A 12,685-nucleotide genomic window follows, 5' to 3' on the forward strand; every position below is an offset into this window, starting at 1 on the left:
TTCTACCATGTGATCAGTGGCAACAGGTCATGCATTCTGGCGGCGCATCTTGGAAAGGCACTAAGTTTACGATTATTTATCGATTAGATTGACTAAAAATACAGGTTGGACAGCAAATGAAAGATGCATTAGTTTTAATGCAACCGCTGAGTTAGATTTTTAAAATTACGTTACTAGACATACAGTGTGCGTTACAGCCAGACTAGTGCCGCAATAACGGCGGACAAATGCGTTTACATTTTTCCACATAAATACGGAATAACATCATAAAGTTTCTTACTTTTGGACGAGCTTCCATCAGAATCTTGGGCAAGGTGTCCTTTGTCCAAAAGAATCGTTGCTTGGTTGTAAAACGTCGTCTTCAACTTCGGAATTAGCAGCTAACAATAGCTATGTGGCCACAACATTCCCAAAACGCAATACTAAGGAAATTCCGAAAATAGCATATACTCGCATAAACTGATATAACTCGGTTTAAAAATATTCGTTATGATGTTTCTAACACCTATATCGAATTCAATTACAGACGGATATAGCTAAGGCCGATAACTGAGCGTTTCAAAATGCCATCTTGAGGTCTTGCTTTGCGCAATGACGAACGACGAAAAGAGAGCGCACTTCGTTCCTTGGCCTTTTATAAGCTCTGAGAACTACGTAGACACTCCATTCCACTTCTCATTGGTTACTGACATCCAGGGGAAGGCGGGTGGCAGTTCATGTCGACCCATAGGATACATACAGAGCTTTAAACTGATCTGAGAACAGAGCCTCGTTTTCAGACCTTCGCAGTTCCTGTCATGGATTTCGCTGCAGAAAGAGTTCTGGTTCACCCACAGACATAATTCAAACGGTTTTAGAAACTAGAGATTGTTTTCTATCCAATAGTAATAATAATATGCATATTGTACGAGCAAGAATTGAGTACGAGGCAGTTTAATTTGGGAACGATAAATGTCCAAGTTGAAACAGCACCCCCTGTAGTGTCAAGAGGTTTTAATAAAGAGCGGGTTTCTTKTTTTTCTCAGGTTATTCAACTGTTACCTTGCACCTGCAACAAAGATAGCTCAGATGTGTGAATGCCTTTTTAGAATTTTGGATTTTGCCGTAACTAAAAAACCTAAATCAGTGTGACCTAAACATGGTCAGTGAGTCTTGGTTTATTAATAAAACATGCCCTCTCTGCATGGTAAAGAAGGTTTCTGCCCAACTTTCTCTAAGGATTAGTGTGGGCTCAGGAAAACCTTTTTAAACCGCTTTGAATGGGGAGACTGTTGTCTGTCACAGTGTTCACATTGAATTCCCAGAGGGAGCCAAAGATCTGACCCCTCAGCCTAACCTCTGGGCAGCGGTCAACTGAAGAAGCCCAGATGCTGAAGAAGCCCAGATGCAGCTGTGCTGTGGTGGGTTTGTCTGTATTCTGTAGAGAAAGTCCAGATATAATCTGGTGAGTGAACTTGCTGACATGATGTTCTGTATCATCATGACCTCACTGGTCTGCTATTAAGACAGACATCTCTTCCTAAACATACCTACATTGCCATGCACTTGAATACCCTGTCAACATTCCTCACATTCTTGTCAAAGAAAGGGCTATTCTTCTTTTATACTTTCAAAAGAGAGAGGATATTTGGAGAGGACCATTAGACCCAAAGACGTTTTGAATTTCTGACTGTTGGCAGGAGACTGGTGTGTTTGCAAAGCCGTTTCCCTCAAATGTTTTCAGAGCGGCTTTTGATAAATTTCAATTGTGACCGAACAGTTTGCTCAAGAACAACAACACATCTAGATCGTTTTTTCAGCTTGCCAAACACACTATTGATGAACACACACACAAGAAGATGGAAGTGTTCTAGATTTCTCTTTGTCTTATTTTTGAAGAGAATGAAATCTAAGAGAATGGAATTCCGGTCCTGCTTGCGCACGTTGTGCTTGGATGGAGTCCTCGCCGGCTGTGTCCCAAATGGCACCCTATTCCCTATATAGCGCACTGGTCAAAAGTAGTGAACCTATGTAGGGAATTGGGTGCCATTTGGGATGTACACCCCACCTTGGCTGCTTGGCCAAGTTGGGTCATGGACTGTTTGGAGGAGGCATGTTCACCATGTACTCTGCAATCTCCAACAAAATACCAGGAAAAACAAAGAAGGGGAGCTCCATCTATCTGGGTCAGTTAAGCTAGTGGCAGACGAAAGCCTGGGCCTGTATCCATAAAGGGTTGTTCAGTAGGAGTGCTGGTTTAGGATCAGTTTGTCCGTTCAGATCATATTTGATTAGATTAAATGGATCCTAGATCAGCAGTCCTACTCTGAGACACTTTGTGGATACCGGCCCTGAAGTTTAAACACAGAGTTTGTAATTGTAAGAATATGTTAAAAACGTCCGTTTCTCTGAACTGAAATGTCTTGCCTATTTCTAGCTGTAAGATTCCCGTTTTAACTTATCACCTCAAATCACTAATGTAATTTAGAATGGAAAATATTGTATATTAAATGAGATGTTAATGCAATGTGAGAGAAAACCGTCATTCAATGCATGTTATTCTCCTAGGTGTTAGTAGAGGCTATTTTCACTAGCAACGGATCTGTTCCCAGACACAACGGATCTGTTCCCAGACACAACGGATCTGTTCCCAGACACAACGGATCTGTTCCCAGACACAACGGATCTGTTCCCAGACACAAACGAATCTGTTCCCAGACACAAACGGATCTGTTCCCAGACACAAACGGATCTGTTCCCAGACACAAACGGATCTGTTCCCAGACACAAACGGATCTGTTCCGAACACAAACGGATCTGTTCCCAGACACAAACGGATCTGTTCCCAGACACAAACGGATCTGTTCCCAGACACAAACGGATCTGTTCCCAGACACAAATGGATCTGATCCCAGACACAAACTGATCTCATTTTGTTTTGTAACAGCATTCTTTGTGCTCAGTCCCAAAAGCAAACGCATTCCTCCTTCATGCACTAGCAACAGCAGCAGCCCACTACCCGCTCTTGGCATGCGGAGTCATATTGAAATGAAAAAGCCAACTGTCTCCTCAGAATTCACCCAGCAGAGTGCTAAAAGAGACATGAGGAACCTTTTTGAGTTATAATTTATTTTTTATTATCTCTTCAATTTTCAAGATGAATTATAGCATGTTCCTTTAGTCTGATTTTTTTTCTTTCTTGGAATAAGTGTTGGTTCTGAGAGCCAAAAATAAGAGCGTCACTGTCTGTTTTATACCCACCCTCAATGGTGTGGCAACATTCTTTTGACCACTTTGAGTTATTTATACAGGTTATGCCTGTGTGCACAGCGTGTTTTATTTCAATGGCGCCTTGTCAGTCAAATTGTGGATGTGGAAGAAATTAATTTAAAAAAAACTTCAATTGACTTAGATTTAACTTAGGTTTCTGTCAGTTCACAGGTTTCTGCCTCGTCTTGAAAAGGCGTTGATTGGGGCAAGAGAGGAGCCTGCTTCCCTAACGAAGAGGTGTCTGTCGTCCACAACAACCCACATCAGGCCTGGGATTTGTAGCTCTCCAAGGCCCAGGAGACAGCTAGGGGAGGAATGTAGTTAGAATGGCCATCAAACTCAAATATAGTAGTTAGTGACAACAGCTGGAGAGGGTGAAGTGAGTTCCTCGTGTAGCGCCCCGAGGGAGTCATCATTCAGCATCCTGCAAGTCCCGGGCTGCTGCGAGGGGGCAGAGCGCTAGGGGTGAATGGGAAAGATGGAAGGAGATCACTTCTTGCTTTCATAAATCAAAGGGAAAGATTTGCACCTCGAACAGCAGAGCAGACATCCGTGTTGACTCGGGGGAGGAGGCCTGTAGAGTGGCCCCAGCCCAACACTTCACAAGTCTCTGCTAAGGGAATCCCATGATTGGTCAGAATTTGGAGTATTCGTGGGCTAAATGCCTTGTGAAATAAGAATAATTGCATGGTTTCCTCGACCTAAATGATAGCCATCCAACCCCAAATACCCTCTTGGACTTTAGCTTTTTGTTACTCAGTGAAGTTCCTCCTGAAGTGAACTGACAACTTCTCTGAGAAACTGCCTGTTCACTCTAAACAGACTATATTAGAACCGTTAGAATGATGGTAGTTCTACTGTAGGAGTTGTAGTCACAGCAGCAGAGTTGTTGGCCTCCAGTAATTAAGACACGAGACAGGCACCGAAGATATGACCGTTGTGTCAGTTGATTCTCCTCGTAACTTTGGACCCCTATATAATTAATATCACTTCTGGAGAGAATCATACAGTTGGGTTTCTTTTTGGTTTATATAGTAAACATTGTTTCATTTGCTGTCATTAATACAAATGTGCATTGTCGCAGTGTACTAACCCTGGGAACCCAATATCTGGAGGGATTGAATCAGGCCCCATATCTTATCTGCAAACCAGAAGCTTAATTGTCATGTTGCAGCAGAGTCGTTGCTACAGAGGTAGGATCTTGATTCGATCCAGTTTGCTACAGCAGGAAAATAATCCTGCAGCAACAGGACATTTTTATTATTATGTGGATTATAATTAATGGACATTTTTGTAGGGTATATTTTTTGATACATTTTTCATAAGGTAAAATAAAGTCTGAAATTTCAAAGTGGAAATTACAAACCTCAGAGGCCTTTTTAAACCTTAAATGCACTACAAGTAAATTAGATAGTAATGATACTATACTTGGGTAGTAGAGGAAGTATACAATCGTCTCGAAGATCATTTTGATGAATGAAGGATGTTGTCCAAGTTGGTGTTTGACTTCACTGTCCAGAAAGTATAGACTAGTGTATGTTTTTTCTTGTAATAATACTCTTTTTAGTGTTATATCCAACTAAGTACTGCAGATTTATTGTTTGCATACATTTATTTTTAAGAGCAGAACTTTGTTGCTGAAACGGTTTACAAGTTCAACGTTCAAATTCAACGTAAAAAATTGCTAAAGACCAAAACACCACGCAAAAGAGTTTACAAATGTCAGTTTGTACCGTTTCAATACAGGAAATGTTTACATTTCCCCCCACAAATAAATGACAAAATTGTACATCTAAATGTTGGGAACTTTTGTGTATTTAAGTAGAGATGAACATAGAGGCTGACCGTATGTTTAGAAAAGACTGTTGTATGAACTCAGTCAAATTAGGCGTTTTGAGAAAACAAACTCATGGCCTGTGTCTGAAATGGCACCCTGTTCCCTGTGGTGCACTACCTTGGACCAGGGCCCATAGAGCTCTGCTCAAAATGAGTTCACTATATAGGGAATAGCGTGCCATTTCAGACACACCCATGCTGCAACTGCTTTAAAATGAGTTGAGACTGTCTGGATGAATTTAGAGTTTAGCCTAGATGTCAGAAGTTGTGTGAGGACACCGTGTACCYTACAGCCCGGCTTCACAGCACTTAAAATTGTTTGGAGAATGAACAAGCAACATTTTGTTTATGGATCGGTTTGGTCAGACTCATTACTCCCTGGTAAAGCAGGCCTGTATGTTTTGCTGGCCATATAATTCAGGCCTATGCTTGGCTATATACACCAAGTAGTGGAAGGTAAAGTACAGTTACAGCATTATGATCTAAAGAAGAGCTAGTTTTTAAAATCTCTCTGAAGAATAGGCCTCAACCTGTGATCATGGGTGCTAAATACCATTTCTCACATCCTGGAATGATGATCACATGCATAACATACCATCCTCTCTGACAGCGGCCCAGTGTTCCAGCCAGAAGGACTTATACAGTACTACAGTAGCTCTTAATAAATGACAGGACCAGACACAGGAGGTCTGTCCTCGACACGTTACGTTTATTTTGTCCCCCATCAGTGTGTCCTGTCGGTGTCTGGGGCCGTTACCTGCTAGTCAGAATAACCATGACTCCAGTAGCCAGGTGACTGAGTCTGCCTGCCTGTCTTCTGAGTCTGTGACATCAGAGGGCTGTTATGGAAATAAGTGTGCCACTGGAACCACTTGGCTCTTTTCTCACTGTCTGCCCCCGCTGTGACATCACTGCCTGGGCGTCTGATCGCAGAGATTAAAACAAGCACATTAACGCCTCGAGACACTAAACGTCAACATACATGCAGGTTCCCCCCCACCCACCACACCCTCTCTCACTCTCATCTCTGTTTTTCTGTGCGCTCTCTCTTTCTCTCATCTCAGCATCTCTCCCTCTCATTAGTTCATGAATTCATTATCAAAGTAGAGTCCCATTCACACAGAAGATCTAGATCACAAAATGGTGAAAAATCTCCAGTATTTTATGTACTGACTCCATTCAGTCACTGCCTTACTCCACACCAGTTTGCCTCATTCATGCTGATCAAGGGAAGGAGTCTCCTCTCCAGTCAGTACATTTTATTTTATTTATTTAACTAGGCAAGTCAGTTAAGAACAAATTCCTATTTACAATGACATCCTACTGGGAAACAGTGGGTTAGCTGCCTTGATCAGGGGCAGAAAGACAGATTTGTACCTTGTCAGCTCGGGCATTTGATCCAGCAACCTTTTGGTTACTAGTCCAACGCTCTAACCACTAGGCTACATGCCACCACCAAACATAAGTCAGCAAAACCTTTAAATTATTTCATGTCAGAAATGGTTCATTTCCACAAATACAGTACCAGTCAAAAGTTTGGACACATCTACTCATTCAAGGATTTCCTTTATTTTTACTCTTTTCTACATTATAGAATAATAGTGAAGACATCAAAACCATGAAATAACACATGGAATTCTGTAGTAACCAAAAAAGTGTTACACAAAACAAAATATATTTGAGTTTCTTCAAAGTAGCCACCCTTTACCTTGATGACAGCTTTGCACACTCTTGGCATTCTCTCAACCAGCTTCACCTGGAATGCTTTTCCAACAGTCCTGAAGGAGTTCCCACATATGCTGAGCACTTGTTGGCTGCTTTTCCTTCACTCTGCGGTTCAACTCATCCCAAACCATCTCAATTGGGTTGAGGTCGGGGGATTGTGGAGGCCAGATCATCTGATGAGGCACTCCATCACTCCTTCTTGGTCAAATAGCCCTTACACAGCCTGGAGGTGTTTTGGCTCATTGTCCTGTTGAAAAACAAATGATAGTCACACTAAGCGCAAACCAGATGGGATGGCGTATCGCTGCAGAATGCTGTGGTAAGTGTGCCTTGAATTCTAAATAAATCACTGACAGTGTCACCAGCAAAGCACCATCACACCTTCTCCTCCATGCTTCACGGTGGGAACCACACATGCGGAGATCATCCGTTCACCTACTCTGCGTTTCACAAAAACATGGCGGTTGGAACCAAAAATTGCAAATTTGGACTCATCAGACCAAAGGACAGATTTCCACCGGTCTAATGTCCTTTGCTCGTGTTTCTTGGCCCAAGCAAGTCTCTTCTTCTTATTGGTGTCCTTTTAGTAGTGTTTTTTTCCCTAGCAATTCGACCATGAAGGCCTGATTCACGCAGTCTCCTCTGAACAGTTGATGTTGAGATGTGTCTGTTACTTGAACTCTGTGAAGAATTTATTTGGGCTGCAATTTCTGAGGTGCAGTTAACTCTAATGAACTTATCCTCTGCAGCAGAGGTAACTCTGTGTCTTCCTTTCCTTTGGCGGTCCACATGAGAGCCAGTTTCATCATAGCGCTTGATAGTTTTTGCAACTGCACAAATGTTGCGCCTTGACTGACCTTCATGTCTTAAAGTAATGATGGACTGTCGTTTCGCTTTGCTTATTTGAGCTGGTCTTGCCATAATATGGACTTGGTCTTTTACCAAATAGGGCAATCTTCTGTATACCACCCCTACCTTGTCACAACTGATCGGCTCAAACGCATTAAGAAGGAAAGAAATTCCACAAATTCCACAAATTAAGGCACACCTGTTAATTGAAATTAATTCCAGGTGACTATCAAATGAAGCTGGCTGAGAGAATGCCTTGGTGACAGCTTTTGCTACTTTGAAGAATCTCAAATATAAAATCTATTTTGATTTGTTTAACAATTTTTATTGGTTACTACATGATTCCATGTGTGTTATTTCATAGTTTTGATGTCTATTTTCTACAATGTAAAAAAAAACAAAAAAACCCTTGTGTCCAGAAGGTTGACATGTACTGTATGTCAAAGCAACATGAACCATTTGAAAGAACAAGAAGTTGGTTTCTTTCTCTCTGTCCAATCTGCTGTTGCTACATCCATTTTTGGACTTACACATTATGAAATGTACCCATTTGATTTCGAAGTATGTATCTTTGAAATGCCGTGAGTGTAGTTAAAACTATAATGTTGATATCAAGGATGGTCAGTCCATGGCATCCATAACTTTGTCTATGAATTTGAGAGTGGTTACTTTCCTCCATCCCCAGTCCTCAGCTTTTTACCAAAACGAGCAGGGAGAATGCTTTGTTATTGTTTCACCTGCAGATGGCCCACTGTAGTTTATAGAATCCATTGGAAGATGATCCTTTACACCCAAGGCTCTGCATGTGGAATTTGACCTAGTGTAGAAACAGTGTTGCAACACTGAGCTGTGATCTATACCCCCCACTTCATTCACCCCTCACAGATGACAATTTGTTCTCAGGTCTTACCTGGTTCCAGTCAATTTATGTCAGGTTTCACCAATTATCTCACATATGGCCCCCTTCCCTCTGTTTCTGCTTAGCTCTCAGCACTCTCTGTTACCGTACCTTTAGGCCAGGTGATCAATTACATAAAGATTAGGATTATGAACAAGAGAGTGGAGGGTTAGTGTGTCGCGGCCTCTCTGCTCCACGTTTCTTTCAGCACCTGCACCTGTACAAGGGTTTCAGGCCCTATAGCCCCTGTAGCCTTGGCCCTGTCAGTCAGTCAGAGATGAGAGAGGAATGGGTATGATGGTTGTCCTGACCCAGATTGTCTCACTCTCATATCATATCAACCAGTCTTACAGCTTGATCTGCTCTCTCCCCTCGCATGTTGGGATTTTTACTGTTTATCGTTAACATGTTCTGTGTTTTGCTAAGTGTGATTGTTAGTTGTGTCTCGGGTGTGGGAAACGTTCCTCAAGTCTTTCTTTCATCTCGCTCATTCTCTCCCTTGTCTCTTTCTTTCTCTCGCTCATTCTCTTTCACACACACACACACACACACACACACACACACACACACACACACACACACACACACACACTCTCTCTCTCTATCTCATTTAAATTCAAATAGGCTTTATTGGCATGGGAAACATATGTTTACATTGGCAAAGCAAGTGAAGTGAACTAAACAACTGAGAATAAACGAATTTAACAGCATCAACAAAAAAATATTAGAAATGAACAGTAAGCATTGCACTCAAGGTTTCTCTCTCTCCTCTCTCATATATTCTGTGTGAGTACTCTCTCCTGTCTTCCCATGGCCACTTGGCCAGCCAACAGGCTTATCCCTCACCTGTCATCAGCTGGTTCCTTTGAAAGAGCAGGGCCAAAACCTGCGTTACTGGAGGCAGTACGCTCTGTCCTTCATTTAGACTTCATCCAAATCTCAACTGACACTGTTTATGGATGCTTCCATGTTTATCTCTTTAAGGGCACTACATTCTACAGAGTTTGGATGTGTTGTATTCTGTATCCTCTCTTGGCAAAGTACCAAGGTTCATTTCAGTGTGCAGATACTGAATTGAAGTAGTAAGTAGACCTGCTACTGTGCTTTGTAAGTATCGTTATGCTTGAATAATACAAGGTTATATCCACTTATTTGAGCCACTTGTTTTTCTCATTGAAACCCTCCTTGCCCAGAGGTATACTTTCCCTTTGCAGTCTCATCCAGTCTCAAGGCTGAAGTTGAAGCATTCAGTCCCTTTTTCCTCCTTTCTTTTTCATTGGGAACATTTCCAATAGGTTGGATGTGGCTGGCTCTGGCGCAGAGCAGGAAGAGAGGGGTTTCCTTGTTAAACTGTGAGCCCATCATTCATCCTGCTGGATCTGTTGGCCATGCAGCAGGCACTGTAGTGGAGCATTCCCTCAGATCACATCCGTTCACCTTGTGTTTGTCACTGTGACTCAACGGGTCTCTCGCTGCGTTTGAAATGGCACCCTGTTCCCTATGTAGTGCACTACTTTTGATCAGGGCCCATAGGGCTGTGGTGAAAAGTAGTGCACTATATAGGGAATAAGTGTGGTGCATTTTCAGACACACCCTCTGTCTTACTAATGAGGCAGCGCTTCAGATGATTATTTACATGTTGGATGTTATTTCCTCTGCATTCTGTCCCGATTTACTATTCTCCCAATTAACTAGGATGCGCATTAATTAACTGTTTAATAACTAAACGTAGTAAGTTCCTGTAGGAGACAAGAAGCCAGACAGACAGCAGGGCTATGTCAGAGTATATCCAACTATTAATTACTATGTTTTTAACTTCCTGTAGAGGAAAATAAGCCGGTGAGCGAGGCCATGGCTGAGGATCTCCTAGTTAACAAACTGTCTGTTAGTTAACTATGAACAGACTGCTAACTACTGTGTCCCTATAGAGGAAAATAAGCCGGGTAGCGAGGCGGTGGCGGAATATCTGGATGGCAAGAAGAAATATGAAGACATGAAGAAACAAACTGAAGAAGGGATCCAGCAGAAAGACACAGGTAACAGACCGGTGTCATTACTCAAAACTGAGCCGTTCATATCGGGTGTCATTACTCATCAAAAACTGAGCTGTTCATATCATTGTGTCATTACTCAAAACTGAGCCGTTCATATCGGGTTGTCATTACATCAAAAAACTGAGCCGTTCATATCGGGTGTCATTACTCAAAACTGAGCTGTTCATATCGGTGTCATTCTCAAAACTGGGACCGTTCATATCGGGTGTCATTACTTGAAAACTGAGCCGTTCATATCGGTGTCATTACTCAGAATTGGGCCGTTCATATCGGTGTCAATACTCAAAACTGGCCGTTCATATCGGGATTGTCATTATTCAAAACTGAGCGTTCATATCGGGTGTCATTACTCCAAACTGAGCCGTTCATATCGGGTGTCATTACTCCAAACTGGGCCGTTCATATCGCGGTCATTACTCAAACTGAGCTTGTTCATATCGGGTGTCATTACTTCAAAACTGAGCCGTTCTATATCAGGGTGTCATTACTCCAAACTGGGCCGTTCATATCGGGTGTCATTACTCAAAACTGAGCCGTTCATAATCATGGGTCATTGACTCAAAACTGAGCCGTTCATATCGGGTGTCATTACTCAAAACTGAGCCGTTTCATATCGGGTGTCATTACTCAAAAACTGGGCGTTCATATCGGTGTCATTACTCAAAAACTGGGCCGTCATATCGGGTGTCATTACTCAAAACTGAGCCGTTCATATCGGGGTGTCATTACTCAAAACTGGGGCCGTTCATATCGGTGTCATTACTCAAAACTGAGCCGTTCATATCGGGTGTCATACTCAAAACTGAGCGTTCATATCGCGGTGTCATTACTCAAAACTGGGCCGTTCATATCGGGTGTCATATCAAACTGAGCTGTTCAATCATGTGTCATTACTCCAAAACTGAGCGTTCATATGGGTGTCATTACTCAAAACTGAGCTGTTCATATCGGGTGTCATTACTCAAAACTGAGCCGTTCATATCGGGTGTCATTACTCAAAACTGGGCCGTTCATATCGGGTGTCATTACTCAAAACTGAGCTGTTCATATCATGTGTCATTACTCAAAACTGAGCCGTTCATATCGGGTGTCATTACTCAAAACTGAGCCGTTCATATCGGGTGTCATTACTCAAAACTGAGCCGTTCATATCGGGTGTCATTACTCAAAACTGAGCTGTTCATATCGGGTGTCATTCTCAAAACTGGCCGTTCATATCGGGTGTCATTACTGAAAACTGAGCCGTTCATATCGCGTGTCATTATCAGAATTTGGGCCGTTCATATCGGGTGTCATTACTCAAACTGAGCGTTCATATCGGGTGTCATTATTCAAAACTGAGCCGTTCATATCGGGTGTCATTATTCAAAACTAGCCGTTCATATCGGTGTCATTACTCCAAAACTGAGCTGTTCATATCGGGTGTCATACTTTAACTGAGCTGTATATCGGGTGTCATACTCCAAACTGAGCTGTTCATATCAGGGTGTCATTACTCCAAACTGGCCGTTCAAATCGGGTGTCATTACTCAAAACTGAGCTGTTCATATCGGGTGTCATTACTCAAAACTGAGCCGTTCATATCGGGTGTCATTACTCAAACTGGCCGTTCATATCGGGTGTCATTACTCCAAACTGGGCCGTTCATATCGGTGTCATTACTCCAAAACTGGGCCGTTCATATCGGTGTCATTACTCAAAACTGAGGCCGTTCATATCGGGTGTCATTACTCCAAAACTGGGCCGTTCATATCGGGTGTCATTACTCAAAACTGAGCCTGTTCAAATCATGTGTCATTGACTCAAAAACTGAGCCGTTCATATCGGGTGTCATTACTCAAAACTGAAGCCGTTCATATCGGGTGTCATTACTCAAAACTGAGCCGTTCATATCGGGTGTCATTACTCAAAACTGGGGCCGTTCATATCGGGTGTCATTACTCAAAACTGAGCCGTTCATATCGGGTGGTCATTAACTCAAAAACTGAGGCGTCATATCGGTGTCATTACTCAAAATAGCGGTTCATATCGGGTGTCATTTACTTCAAAACTGAGCTGTTCATATCGGGTGTCA

The 12,685-nt window shown here is 42.3% G+C and overlaps 1 protein-coding gene across 3 annotated transcripts in view; it reads left to right on the forward strand.

The window, feature by feature from the left end:
* The window catches only part of LOC112069416 (spliceosome-associated protein CWC27 homolog), a 63,226-nt gene that overhangs the window by 31,958 nt on the left and 18,583 nt on the right, over nt 1–12,685 (forward strand). For 2 of the 3 annotated variants that reach the window (XR_011475337.1, XR_011475336.1), the window contains one exon: nt 10,486–10,593. The exons of the other annotated variant lie outside the window; for it this stretch is intronic. The gene's annotated coding sequence lies outside the window, so the exon portion shown is untranslated. The remainder of the gene's footprint in view (nt 1–10,485; nt 10,594–12,685) is intronic. 3 annotated transcript variants of the gene reach the window in all.

Source organism: Salvelinus sp. IW2-2015, unplaced genomic scaffold, assembly GCF_002910315.2.
Source record: "Salvelinus sp. IW2-2015 unplaced genomic scaffold, ASM291031v2 Un_scaffold1009, whole genome shotgun sequence".
Taxonomy (NCBI): Eukaryota; Metazoa; Chordata; class Actinopteri; order Salmoniformes; family Salmonidae; genus Salvelinus; species Salvelinus sp. IW2-2015.